At 38.7% G+C, this 17,202-nt stretch overlaps 1 protein-coding gene and 1 long non-coding RNA gene across 5 annotated transcripts in view; one reads left to right on the top strand and one right to left on the bottom strand.

Annotated features, from left to right (window-relative positions):
* Window positions 1–17,202, bottom strand: part of RGS17 (regulator of G protein signaling 17) — a 91,943-nt gene that overhangs the window by 70,356 nt on the left and 4,385 nt on the right. The gene's annotated exons all lie outside the window — the stretch shown is intronic.
* The window catches only part of LOC124528227 (uncharacterized), a 117,617-nt gene that overhangs the window by 99,994 nt on the left and 421 nt on the right, over window positions 1–17,202 (top strand). For 2 of the 3 annotated variants that reach the window (XR_006966117.1, XR_006966116.1), the window contains one exon: window positions 13,851–14,811. This is a non-coding gene — a long non-coding RNA (uncharacterized LOC124528227). Of the gene's footprint in view, window positions 1–13,850; window positions 14,812–17,202 lie in introns of those variants that run through there. The other variant, XR_006966118.1, reaches the window with a different exon arrangement.

Here is a 17,202-nt window from a genome sequence, read left to right as displayed (position 1 = left end):
AAAACAGACAGGAGGCTATGCCATCTGAGGAATGACCTACTGTCCGTCAGAACACTGTGTTAGTAGTCTCATGTTAACAGGAGAATGTCTTAGGAATAATGGGCTGAAATATGGCAGTGCTTTACGACAGCATCTTTACTGGTAGTTATAACTTTTTTAATTCCCTTTGGGTTTATATTTTATTTAAAACAGGTCATAAAATATTACCACTCGTTGACGGAGGGCCTGACAGGACAGTTGTATTTCCACGCCTTCCTGAAGAAGGCAGGGGGAAGAAGGCTGCTTCGGCTGTTGGCGTATGCCATAGCCCACCGGCTCCTACAGGCCAGCAGCACCACACGTCCTGTCCTCTCAAGTGCTGCTACTACCCTCTTCTCCTAGCAACCGTATTATGTTAAAGTACGGTTGCTGAGGTTGCCAGGATATTCTTCTATTCTTGTTCTCCATGACCAAACCAAAGGGAGGACAACGCGTAAACCAAACGAACGGTGAAGATACGGGTGAGAGGGGCCCAGAAAAACAAACATAAAATGATAAATATGCAGTTTATTTTCTTTTGGGTAAAATCAGAAAAAAAAATTAACAGATTTTAAAGACAACCTGCAAAATAATGGCCACCAAACATTTTAAGACAAAATTCACTGCTTTATCATTATTCACTGAAAGCCACTTCTTCCCAGTAAGGGAAGAGAGACAAATATTTTAAAATTGTCAGAGTGACCTAAACTATTCTGAACTATAATTACCATCCTGTTTAACATATAAGAGTTTTCAAGTAGATGCCACATTTCACTGAACCTAAGACATCACTGATTATAAAATGCATACTGGGTTCTGAAAATGTTAAAATACGAAAAACAAAAAAACCACCAGTATATAGAACTGTTGAAACATTGTATATTACTTCATTTGGTATTTCAATCAATTCTGAGATAAAATATCCTCCTTATTCACAGAAAAGGAAGTGAAGTTTCTTGGAATCATAGCTAATAAGCAGTAGAGACAGACGTCAAATCTACATCTGTTTGACTATTCATTATGCCGGGTTGCCTCTTAAGTTCCTTGCATAGATAATAAATAAAAATAACAACATGCTTATGGAACTTCATAGCTGTTGAAGTGTTTGTCATACTTCTGGTAATTCACTAGGTGTCATTAGCCCTGTTTTACAAATGAGAAAAACCAGACCCAGAAAGATGGAATGACTCACTCAAGGTCACATAATTAGTAAGTGGCAGAGCCAGGCGTGAAACCTAAGATAAATGCCTCTTAACCCAGAACATGTTTGACTAAGATCAGACATTAACCAACTACTGGACCTGAAATTAGTTCATGGACATAAAGATTATTCAAAGAGAAATGTACAAGAAGAGCTGTCACACATGTTAGATGGACGCATTGATTTATTCAACAAATATTTATTGAATGGCTACTTTGAGCTAGGCTGTTTTAGTACTGGGAATACCGAAATGAATAAAAGGCATAAAAATCACATAAGACTTCTAAGTGCTATTGAGAAAAACAAGGTGGAGGGTAACAAGGGAGGGGGAGCCTGCAATTTTAAATAGTGGTCAAGGAAGGTGTCCTTGAAAAGGTGACATCTGACAAGGATAAGGGAGATAAAGAAGTGAGCCATATGGATATCTGTGGGAAGATGATTCCAGGCAGGAGGAACAAAGGGCTTGAGTTAAGAGTGTTCTGAAGAGGCTGTATGGCTGGGGCATAGTAGCAAGGGGGGAGTGTAGGTGATGAGTTCAGAGGGGTGATGAGGGACAGAAGGTGGAGAGGGGACCGTGGACACATCACATAGGTCCTGCAGGGCATTTTAGGGACTTGGGATTTTACTCAGAGCAAAATGATAACCTGAGTCAGAGTAGCCTCACGGAATCTGGAGTCTGGTCAATTTCAATGACTCTGTCTGAGGCATCCCAAGTATGTCCTGGGCTACCTGGCAAACAGATGTCACTCTGGCTCCATCTTATATTATAGAGCATTGCCTATCCTACAGAGTGTTGACAGATAAGATTTCAGCTTTATGGATAGCTAATAAATAGATATTTATTAGAGACCTATTATCTGTGCTGGGCATTTAAAGAAAAGCTCTCCTCACCTCCTCCTTTCTAACCCCGACAAAAAATTAGTCCCCACTTTCAGCAAGCTTAGCACTACGCTGTGAGATGATTCAAGTCTATACCAAGTGTTCACTTATGGAGGAGCAAGCGTGGAATTATGCCAGGGATAGCCGGAGACAGTTTTACTGAAAGCAGTGTGTAAGGTGAGGTTTTCTAAATAAAGGCAGGTAAAACATTTGTACAGAGGTAACAGCCTGAGCAAAAACAAGGAGGCTTATAATAGCATGGCTTATTTTTTAAGGATTCATTCATTCATTCATCCATCCACCTATTCATTCATCCAGTGTGACTGGGGAATAAGGTACCTGAGAACTAACAGCAATTGGGGAAAGACAGGCCAGAAGGAATCATGGAGAGGGCCATGCGTAGTATTTGGATTTTATCCGTAGGTGATGGGGAGACACAGCATGCTTTCTGCGCGTGAGGTAGCAACGGAAGGCCTATGTTGGTCATCCTGGCACCATTGTGCAGGACCGTGGAATGATGTGAGAATGCAGACAGGAGGCTATTGCAACAGTCCAGGCAAGATGATGATGGTGAATGGGGAGAATAGAAATAGAGAAATGGGACACAGGTAGGAAGCCCTCGAGGTAAATTAAGCCTAGCTTGAGGCCAGATTAGTCATGAGCAGGGTGTAAGAGGGGGTTCAAGGTCAACTCCTGCTGTACCAGCATGGATGACTGTGTAGATGCCACACTCTGATAAGAATATGGGAAGGAGGGGTGCTTGGTGGCTCTGTCAGTTAAGCATCTGACTCTTAATTTTGGCTTAGTTCATGATCTTATGGTCATGAGATAGAGCCCTGCATCGGGTCCTGCACTGGGCATGGAGCCTGCATAAGATTCTCTCTCTCCCTCTCTCTCTGCCCCTCCCACACCTGCTTGCTTGCTCTCTCTCAAAAAAAAAAAAAAAAAAAAAAAAAAAAAAGAATATGGGAAGGAAAAAGGTTGCTCATGGAGAAGATAAGAATACAAGTGTCACTGTTACGATGCAGGCAGTTTCAGTGGAGACACAAGTCACTACGAGGTGGCCAGACAAGGATTCATGAAGGTCTCAGGACTTTAGCTTAGACCTTAACAGATGGTCAGGATTTAGTAAAGTGGAGGGAAACATGTACAGACCTTTTTTTTTTTTTCTTTTAATTTTTTTTTAACGTTTATTTATTTTTGAGACAGAGAGAGACAGAGCGTGAACAGGGGAGGGGCAGAGAGAGAGGGAGACACAGAATCTGAAACAGGCTCCAGCCTCCGAGCTGTCAGCACAGAGCCCGACGTGGGGCTTGAACTCACAGACCGTGAGATCATGACCTGAACCGAAGTCAGACGCTTAACCGACCGAGCCACCCAGGCGCCCCTGTACAGACCTTAAAAGATGGTCAGGGTTTAGTAAAATGGAGGGAAACACGTACAGCATTCCAGACAGAAAAAAGTCGGAACAAAGGTACAGAAGTGGCAACATAGGCCTTTTTCTGCAGGTTAAGTATACTGGTCTTTGTGAGTAGAAGAGTGGTAAGAGAAAGGGGAGGAAAAGGTGGGTCTTCAAATGATGTGGAGTCTGCATCCAAAAATCTCCTTTCAGGGGAGAGAATTTACTATTGTGGGAGACATCCGGGTCCACAGTGGATGAGCAATCCTAGATGATTAACGGTAGCCACCAGAAACACCGTGATGATACCGATGGCGATCCTACATGAACGTGACAATTCTTTGTCGTGCTAGGATTCATGAGCTCACTGAGCCCCTATGTAGCTCTAGTTAGAACTTGGCTCTCCTGAATCCCATCTAAAGATTAAATGGACATTGTAGCAATTTATGGTTCGGAGTCACGGGTGCCATGTTTTCCTCCCAACACCTGATATTATAATTATATTTGAAGTGTCAATAGCAAGTTTAACACTTTATTTAAATTGATTTCATTTCACCATGAAGCCTTTAATTGTTCTTTGAAGTGAAACTAAATAAATTCTATAGTGAATTTTTCGTCCTATTTGCATAAGCCAAATTACAAGTACAAAATAAGCTTCCTAAAGTCTATATTTTCTATCATCAGGCACTCGGATAATCAAATTTTCATCCCATCCAGACAACACATAACTTTAAAAAAATATTTTTAAAGTCTCAGCTGTAAAAATATCACTCGCTTTGTTTAGCCTTAAATTATCACAAGTGGAATATTCATAATGTCTCCACAAGTCCATCATTGAAATACAAATAAAATAGCAATCAGAGCATTAGCTACACTTACTTATTCTTCCAGGAACACATTCAGACTTCTTTCCTTCATTTCCCCCTGACAACAATCAAATCCCTAACAGCTCCTGATAATTCATCATTTCTTGCTTCAGTGTCATCCTTGAAAACAAAGCCATCCTGTGATTCTGTATGTGTCCTTATGAACCGAGACAAATCACAGGCACTCAGGTTGCTCCAGACCATTTCTTCTAGGAAATACTGCTTCTCCTATAACATAACTGGAAACTTTGAGTACATGTCAGTCATAGGATAACACCTATCCAGAGGAAAAAAAAAAAAAAAGAAAGGACCACATCCTTCCTTAAAATTTTAAGCTGCCTCCGCCTTTTCTCTTTTACAGCTTTATTCATTTTCATTCATTTCACTCCCATCCTGGCTCTACACATTATACAGCTTCCATACATAATTTTTCCAAGAGCTTGACACAATAAAACTGCATTCCTATCTTATTGCCTAAATATGATTTCAGGAACGTATTCCTTTTGGCTTTCCACCTCTGTTAAATGTGATCTGAATTTTCTGACGTACCTCAGAATTCTTCTACTTCAGTTAATTAAGCTCTAAAGTCTCTGAAATGTACCTCAGAGCATAGAGCATTGGGAAGCAAGTTTGGCAGACAAATGCAAGGACCAGCTAAGGGATGAAGACAAAACTGGCAGCTCATTCCTGGGAAAATCCTGGAGGGAAGTCAGATTGATAGTCTAAGAAAAATGAGCTCACTTCTCCCCCTTGTGCCAGAACTTTGGATGCTATCAGTTCTATCATATACTACCTTGGATGAGAGAAGCCAAGAGAACGCAATCTCCTTCCTCTGACCTCTCGTTCCAGTATTTTCTGGCCTGCGATGACGACATTTGTAGTGGTACAATATACTGGTTTGAAATAAACTGATATCAAGTCATGTTAATTTTCAAAAGAATTAAGGTCTAGAAAATTCACATTATATTCCAATCTTTGGTACACCCCCATTTAGCCTCAAGCATTTGCACAGAATAGAGGAGTTAAGAACATATATGTAGAGAATATATACATATATAAGGAATATATACATGTAAAGAAAATACATATATATTTCTTGATAGCCCTGCTTTATAAAGGATCCCAAGTGCTTTACAAATGATTCCCTCTGAGTCTATTAAAAAAAATCAAAGATCAAACATATATGGCTCATGGAGGCAGGCAGTTTTTTGTATGCTTTGTTCTCTAACAAATCTGAATCTCCCAGAACAGTACCTGGAACATAGTACGTGCTCAGTAAGTATTTGTTAGAAGAGAAACTTTACTGGGTGGCGCCATGCACAAAATTTGCTTCTCAATCATTCACGATATATTTTTACTTACAACCTTTATCCCCAAATCACTTATTCTTCATTCTCAGATTATTCCTATAAAAGCCAACATGCAGGGGTCCCTGGGTGGCTCCATTGGTTGAGTATCTGGCTCTTGATCAGCTCAGGTGATGATCTCAGGGTCCTGAGACCAAGCCCTGTGTAAGATTCTCCCTCTCTCCCTCTGCCCCTCCCCCATGCACCCACACATTCTCTCTCTTTAAAATTAAAACAAATTATAAAAAAAAATAAAAAGCCAAATGCAGTGCAGTGTTACAAACAACAATATATTTCAGATTATGAATATAGCTGCTGCTTTGTAGTTTGAAAGGTTTGCAGTTAAACAATGATTTCTTCCTTTCATTTTTATTATCTGAGCTTCAATTTCCTGTTTATTCCCTACTTTTGAATGACAGTTCACTGTTCTGCCTTCAAATAAAAGAATGCACATATATGAAAGCCCACCTTATTTCATTTTGCATTCAAAAGACTAGCTTTCCCAACGAGGTTTTGAGGTGATTATTTTTTTTTAACACTAATTTCATTTTTTAAACTTGCATTCTTACTCAGTTGAAACTATGAGAATTTACTTTTGCTCATTACCCAAAGGCAATACTTACTAGACTGGACATCCCCATGTGGAATGATTTAACAAATAATAATTAGGAAAGTCTCTGTTTACTTGCTTGTTTTAACAACCAAACATTTCATTAATTGACTAATACACAATATTACGATTAAAACTCCTCATTCAGCATAGAAGGAAAACTAGATGGAGAATTTTTTATTCTAGGCTGCAAACATTTTTTTTTTTTTTTTTTTTTTGTCATTTTGGATGCCTCCAGTAAAGCCATTAGAGAAAACCCAATTTGTAAGCGTTGTCCCACAACATCTTTCTTCTGGCTACGAGTTAAAATATTAGTGATGAGGAGACGGGAAAAAGAACCCATTAATTCTGTAGACTCAGGTGGTTTCAAGGTGACTTTTGAGCTTTGATGCTCCACGGTTCTAAAATCCCTTGCCTGCCCATAACCTTGGGGAAATTCCACTATACCTTCGAACTACTAACTTTACCTTGGATTCTGGAGGCAAAGCTCAAAATAGGGCTAAATAATCAAAATTTCTTCCAACCACCATAGTTGATCTTGAATGAATAAATAATATTATATATTTGTTTTTATTTTGATATAGAAATACTTTAAATTTCTCAAGAACGAATGAAATTAGTGCTCCAGAAAAGTCTATGGCCTTTTCCCTCAAACTTCTCCATTGATGGGGCACCTGGGTGGCTCCGTCGGTTAAGCATCCGACTCCGGCTCAGGTCATGATCTTGCAGTCCGTGAGTTTGAGCCTCGCGTCGGGCTCTGTGCTGACAGCTCAGAGTCTGGAGCCTGTTTCAGATTCTGTGTCTCCCTCTCTCTCTGACCCTCCCCCATTCATGCTCTGTCTCTCTCTGTCTCAAAAATAAATAAATGTTTAAAAAAAAAAAAACTTCTCCATTGATAATTTTGCTTCTCACTGCCAACAAATGTAGTCCTCTCCATAGCCAAAATAAATGTTGGCTCAGCTTCCCACCTGAGGCTGCTCCCCTCCCCCACTTAGTTCTCTCCACAGTTCTCTCAAACAACTAGTTCTGACTGGAAGCATTCGCTGCTCCCCTCCTATGCTGGTTCCAGTCTCCCAAGAGTTGCTTCCAATTTCCTCCCCAATACTAAGGGTCTTCTCTCACTGGGCACCTCTACTTTTCTATTTGTGTGTCTGTGACTTGATTTACGTTTTAGACAATTTTGATGCATTCTTTTTGCCACACACACCATGCATTCCTTACACACGTGCACACACACACATTTAACAGGACAGCTGTCAGGAGGGATCATGGAAGGAATTGTACCTAATAGCTAATTACTCTTTGAAAGATTCCTGCTACACTATTTATGCTAACATAGCATAAGACACTTTTTGGAAGACACTCTTCATAATGTAAATGGGTAACAACAGTAAATAATCTTATCCAAAGAGAGAGAAAAGGGAATTATCCACAACTCTGTGTTCTTCCCTCTTAGGCTCCACCTCTTAGAAACCTGATCAATGAATTTCCCCATCCACAAAACATTCATCCCTTCAACATGCTGAGCACCTGTTCTGTTACTGGCATTGTTCAGGGTACTAGCTTAGATTCTGCCATATGGGACGAAGGAGACTGATAATTTATGAGAACAGTAACATCAGGCAGAGTCCAGAAAAGGTCTCTTTGGAGAGCTGACCTGTGAACTGAAACCTAAATGATGGGAAGGATCAGGGGAGAGTTTTTCAGGCAGAGGGAATGGCAAATGCAAAGGACGTGAGGTTGTAAGGCGCTTAGTGCCCTCTTTGCCCTCACGTCCCCGGAACTACTCTGCTTCCCCTCATCTAGGATGTCCTCCTCTCGAATGCTGTCCTAAATGCTGTTTTCAGACCCAGGAGTATTTAGATGTCCAACTAGTCTTTCACAGACTTAATGCTATCTATGTGACCTTCAAGGGTTTAAAAGAGAAACAGCAATTCAAAGCAAGCCTGCATCATCTTTGAGCAGAAACACTGATGACCTCATAGTGAAGTGTGTCACTTTTCCTTATCTAAGAATATACTCTTCATACATTATACTCTTCATTGTGGAATATATACCCTTCATAGGATTTAATGCCAGGAAATAAAACTTCTTCCGAATAATGGTTTCCTTTCATTAAGCAATGAGTTATAGGTAACCTGTCCTTCAACCCTTTCGTTTTGGCTGCTGGAATCTCAGAGTTAAAACCTAGTGTCCCTGTTACAATAACAGCCCTGTCCGTGTTTTGTGGCATGTTCACCCCCTCCCCATTTATTTCTCTTTGTGGCCTCTTATCTTTATTTTGTTTCATTTTCGTTCCCCTTTGTGAAAGTGCTTTTATTTAAGCTGCCTCAGACCTTTCGGAAATAGATGATGTATAAGTTATTAATCACCAGTGCCTTCTGGACACTCACAAGCAACTTCCTCATTGCAAAATCTCACGTGTTGCCTTGGTCCTAGTCTTACCGTCTCTGCCACAAGACATAACCCAGTTGCTCGTCCCTTATGAACCTGTCTCCCTTTTCCAATCTCTTTTGGGAAGATTACTATAAATATGAAGAAAGTTGGTTAAAGAAAGTTGGTTTCCTGGCAGACTACAGTGCCTTCATTTTCCTTTTAACACATTTTTTTTTATTCTGACCATCTTATGTATGAATGTGTTTGTGTGCATGTGTGCACGTGTATGTATGTTCATGTGTGTGTACATGTGTATGTGTGTGTACATGTGTGTGCACTTCAGTTTCCTCCTTTTCCCTCCTGCCCACTCAATGCAGATATACTTCAGGATTCTCCTCCAGGCTTTCACTCCTGTCTACACTTTTTTTCTTGGCAATCACCTACCATTGCTGCTTCTAAGTAAAAGATTTTCAAATTGTACTTCTAGCCTCAGCCTCTCTCCTGAGTTCACATTCCAAACTCCCTGGAACCACTTGAACATCGGAGTCAGAAGGAGGCCCTGTGGTTCTTTTACCCTCCCAACCCTTAAATCTCCTCCATAACATCTAGGCCAAGGGCGCCACCTTTGGCAAGATTTGCCATCTTTGCAAATGCTTCCACCAAGCATTTGATGGCAACCTTATCGCCTTTCAAAGCAGCCCATCTAACTAAGCCGGTTTTGACCATTAAAAAGTTGTTTCCAAGGGACGCCTGGGTGGCTTGGTCAGTTGAGCGTCCGACTCTTGGTTTCAGCTCAGGTCATGATCTGACAGTTCCTGAGTTCAAGCCCTGCTCTGGGCTCCACACTGACAGTGCAGAGCCTGCTTGGATTCTCTCTCCCTCTCTCTCTGCCCCTCTCCTGCTCTCTCTCTGTCTCTCTCAAAATAAATAAACATAAATTTTTTTTTATTGTTTCCAGTAGGATGGAAAAATCTATTTCTATGACATGTGCCTGCCGGTTCTAATACTATTCTTTATTTTAAATTTACTCATTTTGAGGGAGAGAGAGAGAGAGAGTACGCACAAGCGGGGGAGGAACAGAAAGAGACAGGGAGAGAGCAAATCCCAAGCAGGCTCTGCACTGAGAGCCCAATGAGAGGCTCAAACTCATGAACTGTGAGATCATGACCTGAGCTGAAACCAAGAGTCAGAAGCTCAGCAGACCGAGCCGTCCAGGTGCCCCGCTGATGCCATTCTTAAGTGTAACATTAAGAGCTAAGATGGACTGAATACCAAACATGTGCCAGGGCCACTGCACATATTATCTCTTTACAACTCTGCCATGTGGCTTTATTATTCACATTATATCACTGGGGCAATTTTTAATTAATCTAATTATTCACATGAGTCTCCTCCAAATGGTGACATACACATATTCTCTAGGGGAGCTACTCTGTTTCAGGTTCAGAAAGTAAAAGTGCCTCCAATCACTTTCTTTAAGTTTATTCATTTATTTTGAGGGAGGGAGAGGGAGAGGGAGAGAGAGAGAGAGAGAGAGGAGAGAGGAGAGAGAATTCCAAGCAGGCTCCACAATGCAGAGCCCGACATAGGGCTTGAACTCATGAGCCGTGAGGTTGTGGCCTGAGCCAAAGTTGGATGCTTAACTGACTAAGCCACCCAGGCTTTTTAAGTGTATTTATTTTTATACACTTTTTAAGTGTATTTATTTATTATAAATAAATTATTTATTTATTTATTTATTTTGAGAGAGAGAGAAAGAGAGAGAGAGGGAGAAAAAGAGAAAGAATGAGCAGGGAGGGGCAGAGAGAGAGAGAATCCCAAGCAACCTCCATACTCTGTGCTGAGCCCAATGTAGGGTTTGATCTCATGACCCTGAGATCAAGACCTGAGCTGAAACCAAGAGTCAGATGCTTAACCAACTGAGCTACCCAGGTGCCCCTCCTCCAATCACTTCTCACATGAACAACAGATTTTGTTAATTTTACCATCTGTATTGCAAACCTTTAACTATGGTGTCCAGAGGAAAGAAATTCAAAATAACATTCCAGTTGTGGTTTGAATATGCAGAACAGAACTGTCACCAGCTTCATTCTACATACTATGGGCCTGTGCTGACCTAGCCTAAGAGGAGACCTGCCTACAGAATCAACCAGGCTTTTAACCAACAGCCTACTCAACAGCTCCTAGAATTCTGATGGGTACAACAAACTATTTCTTAATTGTACCTGTACTACCCAGACACATAGGCTCAAATCCTTCACGTTGGCCTTGAGGTTCCTTTTACATCTTCTAAATGTCATTGGTGACCAAGTCGTGAAGGCTGGGAGTTGAACATGTTCTCACAATGTCATCTTCCTACTGCCTCAGGCTGGGCCTTTCTCTGTTTCCCAGTCTAGGTTCAGCTTTTCTCACCTGGATAGCTGCTTCCCTCCAGCTCCCCGCTGTGTAGACCTGATGAAGACAGCTCTGACCCTGCATTCCTCCCCACACTGATGTCAATGCCCACCGGTATCTGTCTCCTTTCTGGTCTTATCATCCTATGATTTCCTGCATGTACTATATACTTCTGGGAAACTGTGCCACAAAGTATTTTTCAAGTTCTGCACCTTTATTTACATTGTCTTTGAGCCTGGAAGGCCTTTGTTTGCTTGTTAGAATTCTATCTTTCAGTAACTTGAGAAAATGTCACAACCTCTATGAAACTTGTGCCAGATCCTGGGTCTGTCCATCAAAAGTTAGTCTAAAGTTCCTGAGTTCTCATGCACTTTGTGTCTCTCCTAGAAGAGGAATAGCAATATGCATACATATTTCTTTTTTCAACTGCTCTTTAAGCTCCTTACATCTTAGCTATGGCTTATTTCATTTTACTATTCTCAGATACAGAATAGGGCTCTAATTTAGTTGCAGTAATTACAAATGAGGAGGCAGGAAACAACAACAAAAACTGAAACTAATGACTAGCTGAACCTGAAGAAAACTTGGCAATCTAATGCAAACACTTGGAAAATCAGACCCACACCCGTCATATTTACAGATGCCCCAAAAGAGCAGTCTCCATTATTCCCGCCTGCCTCTAATTACATTTTTCAAATTGTGGGCTCTACCCTCAAGCACAAGAACTCTTTCCTCTTCCCTGAGATTTAACCAGGCTAGAATTCCCAGGGCTGGTGGTCAGAGGCCAGCACACTAAGTGTCAAAGTTGATTTTGTTTGTAACCAGCAGCATCACTGATCGCCTTTGGTGATCCTACTAAACCATAAAAAAATCTACATTCCCTTAAAAATAATTGCAATGATAATGAGCAGAGAATCTTCTCCAAGCACACTTGCCACTCCCTTCAAAATCTTAAATAGTTTGGTCATGAAGTCATTGCATTGCCCTACTGCTCAATAAAACAAAGCTGAACATGTGTATTTATTCATTGCTGGTATTTTCAACCAAAATGCAAAGGTCTCTTTATATCATAAAAATAAAAATGATTTTATATAAGATGGACTTAGGAGTAGCTATATTTAAAAAGAAAAATCTGGAGATTTTTTTTTTTATAAATGTGAGTGAATTTTGGTATTACCTAGAAGAATTTTTAACTATTCAACATAACCTCTTATCAGGTCAAGAAAAGTGCTTCACATTTTTTCCTTCCTGGAATTAACATTTATTTAATGAAATTCTACATCATAAAACACCACTTGCATTACTCAGATGTTCAGTCAATGAAATTACTGAATTAATGAAAAAAAATTACCTTCTTAAGATCAGGTCACATGAATTCACAAAATTGGAAGTGGTTACATAATATAGCGGAATTACATAATAATGTATTGAATGGTATTATACTTTAAGATATAATGAGTTTTTAGCTAATAGTCTTGTTTGCTGAGCCCAGTCTTCCTTTTACCTGACTTTCCTTCTTATCTCATTGGTTCTTCCCTTGGTATTCTACAGTGTGCATATTTTCTTCCTAAATGCCTGGCTATGATTACAAAGGCATCAGGTCCATTGTTTTCTCATATCAACCCACAGACAAAAAGAGGAAACACACACATACAGTCAGACACTGACACAGAAAGTTACCTCTTCAAAGTATTAAACTGTGAAGACAATACCGTGTGTAAGGATTCTCTACCTCTTGGTTATTGGCATTAAAAAATGATATATAAGTATACCTTCAACTAAATCCAGCATTTATACAACTATAGTTGGGTCATTAGGCATTGGATTTACTAAAGATAATTTAGTCTAAAATATTTCTTCAACAGCAAAAACTTAGATTACTGGACATGAGCAGGTTAAAACATGGGCTCTAGTGGCTTGAATCAAAATTGCCAATATTATTTACTCATAAACTAACAGAGATATGAAAATCAGGCCAGTTTATTCCTCACTACCAGGAGAGAATAAAACAGCAGGGTGGCTTTGTTTTATTTTATTTTCCTGACAGATTTAATATTTGAGTGCTTGCTAGGTCTTAAGTTTCAGGCAAAAATTATGTAACTATCCTAAAATTATATAAAATAACGTACACACCTATTTTCTATAAAATGTTAGGTGTACAAAAAGAATTGCTACTCCTTTCTCTTCAATTTATCTATTTAGAAATACTACTTATATTACCAATCATACCAATTATAATAAAAAGAGAGAAAAAGGGAAGTCAAACGTCACGTTTCACCCACACAGTAGGTAGGGAAAAAAATAATACTGCAATTCACACTGGAATATCTAATACTCTAATTTACATCAGAGTATTTAATACTCCAATTCAAAATATAGCATTTAGTTGGGGATAAGTTTGTGAGTTATATAGGTCACTGTATTGCTTTATACCATGTCTCTGTCTTAATACCCTCATAAAGAGCACTGGATTTTCCTTTGCTTTTAGGTAAGTCTTGATCATCTAAACTCATAGGGCACAGGAAAATTGTGTATGGTATGGTAGTGCTGAGTAGAAATAAATTGAGAGAGAAATAAGTTCAAATCTCAAATTATCACATATAGTTACTTATTAGCAGCCCAGATGAAGGTTTAGTGACAAGCAAGTTAAATTCAGTGGCTGAAATGAGGGTTTAGCTTACCTTCAAGTTAATTCATCATAATGTTAATGTCTTTCATTACTGTGCATAGGCAAGTTAACTGTCTTTTCATCTTTTTCTAGGGAGGATTTGAAGTCTCTACCCCGATGTTATAAATGATATCAAATCTTCCTAGATCAGGATACATCTAGTTGCTAGATGAAGAGATTACCCTAATAATTTCAGTAAGTACGTGTTGAAGATGGTTTTCTTTCTCCAAAATCAAATGTAACTTTTTTTTTTAATCTGAAAAGAGTGTTCTGGATTTCATTTCAATTAACTATGTTATAAAAATTTTATCAAAGAAGGAATGTCAATAGTATCAGGAGAAATTTTATGATATTTTTATTGCACAGGAAATATGGATCTATGGTATCACTGTCTCTGATTCCCTTTTCTCACCCCTCCCCCAACATTTTAATATACCTTAATTTATATTTTGATGATCATCCGGGGTAATTTTTAAGTGAGGAGGGGAAAAGGCACAGTATAGATGTGTATAGACATTTTTTTATGTTAATGAGGGAGAAATGGGAGTTGGGGTGGATTCACAAAGAGTATTAAGCTTCCAGTCTTTTGTTGTTTGGATTGTGGAGGTGGTGGTTACATCATCCACCAGCCAGAACCACTTCCTGCTTTCCCTTCCTCTTATCTGAGTCTCTGCTTTCATCAGGGGTAGAGAAATCTTCACTTTGAGGTCAATTAGCCTAAAACTGCTAAATCCTAAGGAGATCCTTACTCATTATTTCCACCTTGTATTTAGTTGTGCCTTGTAAACACAATGGTCAGTGCTCACTCGATAGAAGCAAAACAGTAAGCTGAAGAATTTTATATATAAAGTCCTTATAGAAAGGGGCCATGTTTAATTAATTTCTGCATCCAAAAGTCTTATCACAGAGTGTGGCATGTAGTAGGTACTCAACAGTGTTTATGAATGAATATGGATGTTCATTTAACCGGTTGGTTAAACAAGCTGGTCAGGAAAGGATAACACAGCAAACACAGAGAATAACTTCAACGTTAATAAGGACCCCAGTAGTTAAGACAAATACTGGCAAGAAATTAAAATCCCTTCAAGTACTCATCATCTACATGATGCTTCTTGGATTAGTTTAAATTATCTAACTCTAGTACAATATCTAACACTTGCATAGTCATTGCCAACATTGGAAACGTTTTTACAGACATTATTTCACTTAATACTTCCACATTTCTGAGGTATATACTATCAGGTCTTCAATTTTATAGATGATGATACCAAGGCTCAACAAGGTTAAGGCTAAATCTCTGGTTATTTGAATCCCAAATCCGGGCTCATTCCAAAAAGAATTACCTTCTCTGCTTTAAACAAGTCTCTTTTCTTTCAAGGGCAAGTTTCCACATGCTTTTTTACATCTTCTAAATTAAATCACACAGATTACCACTTTTCAGATAGCAGACTTTCAAATATTTGTTGATTTTGACTAACTGAAGCCTGAAAAAGTGGAAGACATGAGAGAAATGGGGTGGAGACATGGGTTGGTTTTCCTAGAACCAAAACTGACTCCTAAAATCTCCAGATCAGATAGCCTTCCATAATTTACCAAAACCAAGCCCCAGCCTCTCACTGAGACTAGAAACAGAGACAGTGTTGTCAACTTCGACAGAAGGGTTTTCACTGGATTTAACTCACGATACCATTTGGAAGACCTGAGAAAATTGAAGAAATGAAATAAACACTTACCTGCTCATTTCATTTATGTCATAATTTCCCCTGGGTGGTGTCTGTTTTATTGTAATGTCATGGCTCTTGAATTCTAACCTTTGTATTTCAATAGACAATCAGCGGTACTATGAAAAGCCTGTGACCTAATACAAGGAAGTAAATATTTGCTTTGTGAACTACATTCATTGTCTGTAATAAAATTATATTTATTGACACAGATATTTTTAAAAAAATCTCAAACACAAAGTTTAAGAAATTCAGAGAGATTTTAGATGTTTATTACTCATGCTAGAATTTCAAGTATGAAACATTTATATAATTTCATGAAAAAACTTGCACATCTAGTAAAGAGTAGAGCAAGAATTCAAATCTAGTTTTATTTGAAACAAGATTTCCTGTTCTACCACAACTTACTGCTTTTCCTATTGGGGCCTCCCATTCTATAAATTCCAAGTTTGTTGAATCTTTTTTACTGAGGTTTTACTATATTTGATGAAGGGGCACCAGCAGTAACATAAAAGTTTACCCTTTTCAGGTAGTTTCATATCTAAGGGACTTCACAGATTTTTCAAGCTAACTACTCAGGTTTTTGAAACCAAATTTGTCAAAAGTCATAGGATTTAAAAAGTCAAAACCAGGAGCTCAGTAGAGCACTGAATCTTGTGAAACACTATATAGAACTCATTAAGAGACTAGATTAGATTCTCACCTTTTAAATATTTAAATTTTACCTCCAGCTGAAAATTTGAGATAAGATTCCAATCTGATATGGTCGTATAATTCAACTTAATTGATTTCATTTTGATGAGAAACTTCAATTAATGCCCTGTATGACCTCCAGCTACGCTTATATTTCCCTTTAATTTCCTTTATCTCGGGAAAACTCAAAAGTTCTACAGCATTGGCAACTGACAAAAACAATGCATGAAAATCCAGGAACTTATCATGTAGTAAGGTGTGTGTACGTACGTGTACGTGTATGTGTGTGTGTGTGTGCGTGCGCGCGTGCATAGCGCCCAAGCAGAAAAACAGCAGATCCTAACTATTAAGTGATTCTGGGCTTCTGAAAGGGACTGTACACTTTGGAAAGCCCAGGTTCAGTGGCAGGTGACCGTACATTATGGACACCACAGCAGCCCGAATCCTGTGGCTGATCCATCTCCAGATTTTGGTGATGTCTCCTCCACTCAAGCTGAGTTGAAGTCTGGTTCAGCCTCAACCATCTCAGTAGTCTTTGCCAAATGTCCTCTGGGTTACTAAGCACTTCCTTTTTTTTGTGTTTCTGCCACATTTAAAAATTAACATTAGCACTCAAATGAATAAGAAAAATGTACCAGAATACCAAGAGAAAAAACAGGCAAAAGACTTGAACAAGCTATCCTTAAAGACCAAAAGAAAAAAATAATTTCTTTTTGACATGTTAAAAAAGTTATTAGCATTATTAGTAACAAAAGAAATAAAAGTTTGAAAAATATTTTCATTTATCAAGTTAGCAAAGATTTTTCAAAAGACGATAGTATGTTGGTAATAGTATGTTGTTGCTCTAAGCATCAAGCCTAGACAAAAAAAAAAAAAAAATGCTACACAGATATACAGACAAAATCCAGGCATAAGGATGTACTTCAGTTACAACAATAAAATATGGGAAATAACATAAAAATCTAAAAGTAAAACAATGACTAAATAAATTAAAACATCCATAAGTTGAATTATTTTGAGTCACTAAATTG

This window comes from Lynx rufus, unplaced genomic scaffold (assembly GCF_022079265.1).
Source record: "Lynx rufus isolate CCGP_SWC_20201006 ecotype Redwood Valley unplaced genomic scaffold, mLynRuf1.p SCAF_6, whole genome shotgun sequence".
Classification (NCBI taxonomy): Eukaryota; Metazoa; Chordata; class Mammalia; order Carnivora; family Felidae; genus Lynx; species Lynx rufus.
The sequence above is the reverse complement of the archived record's forward strand: the minus strand, read 5'-3'. Positions and strand labels throughout refer to the sequence as shown.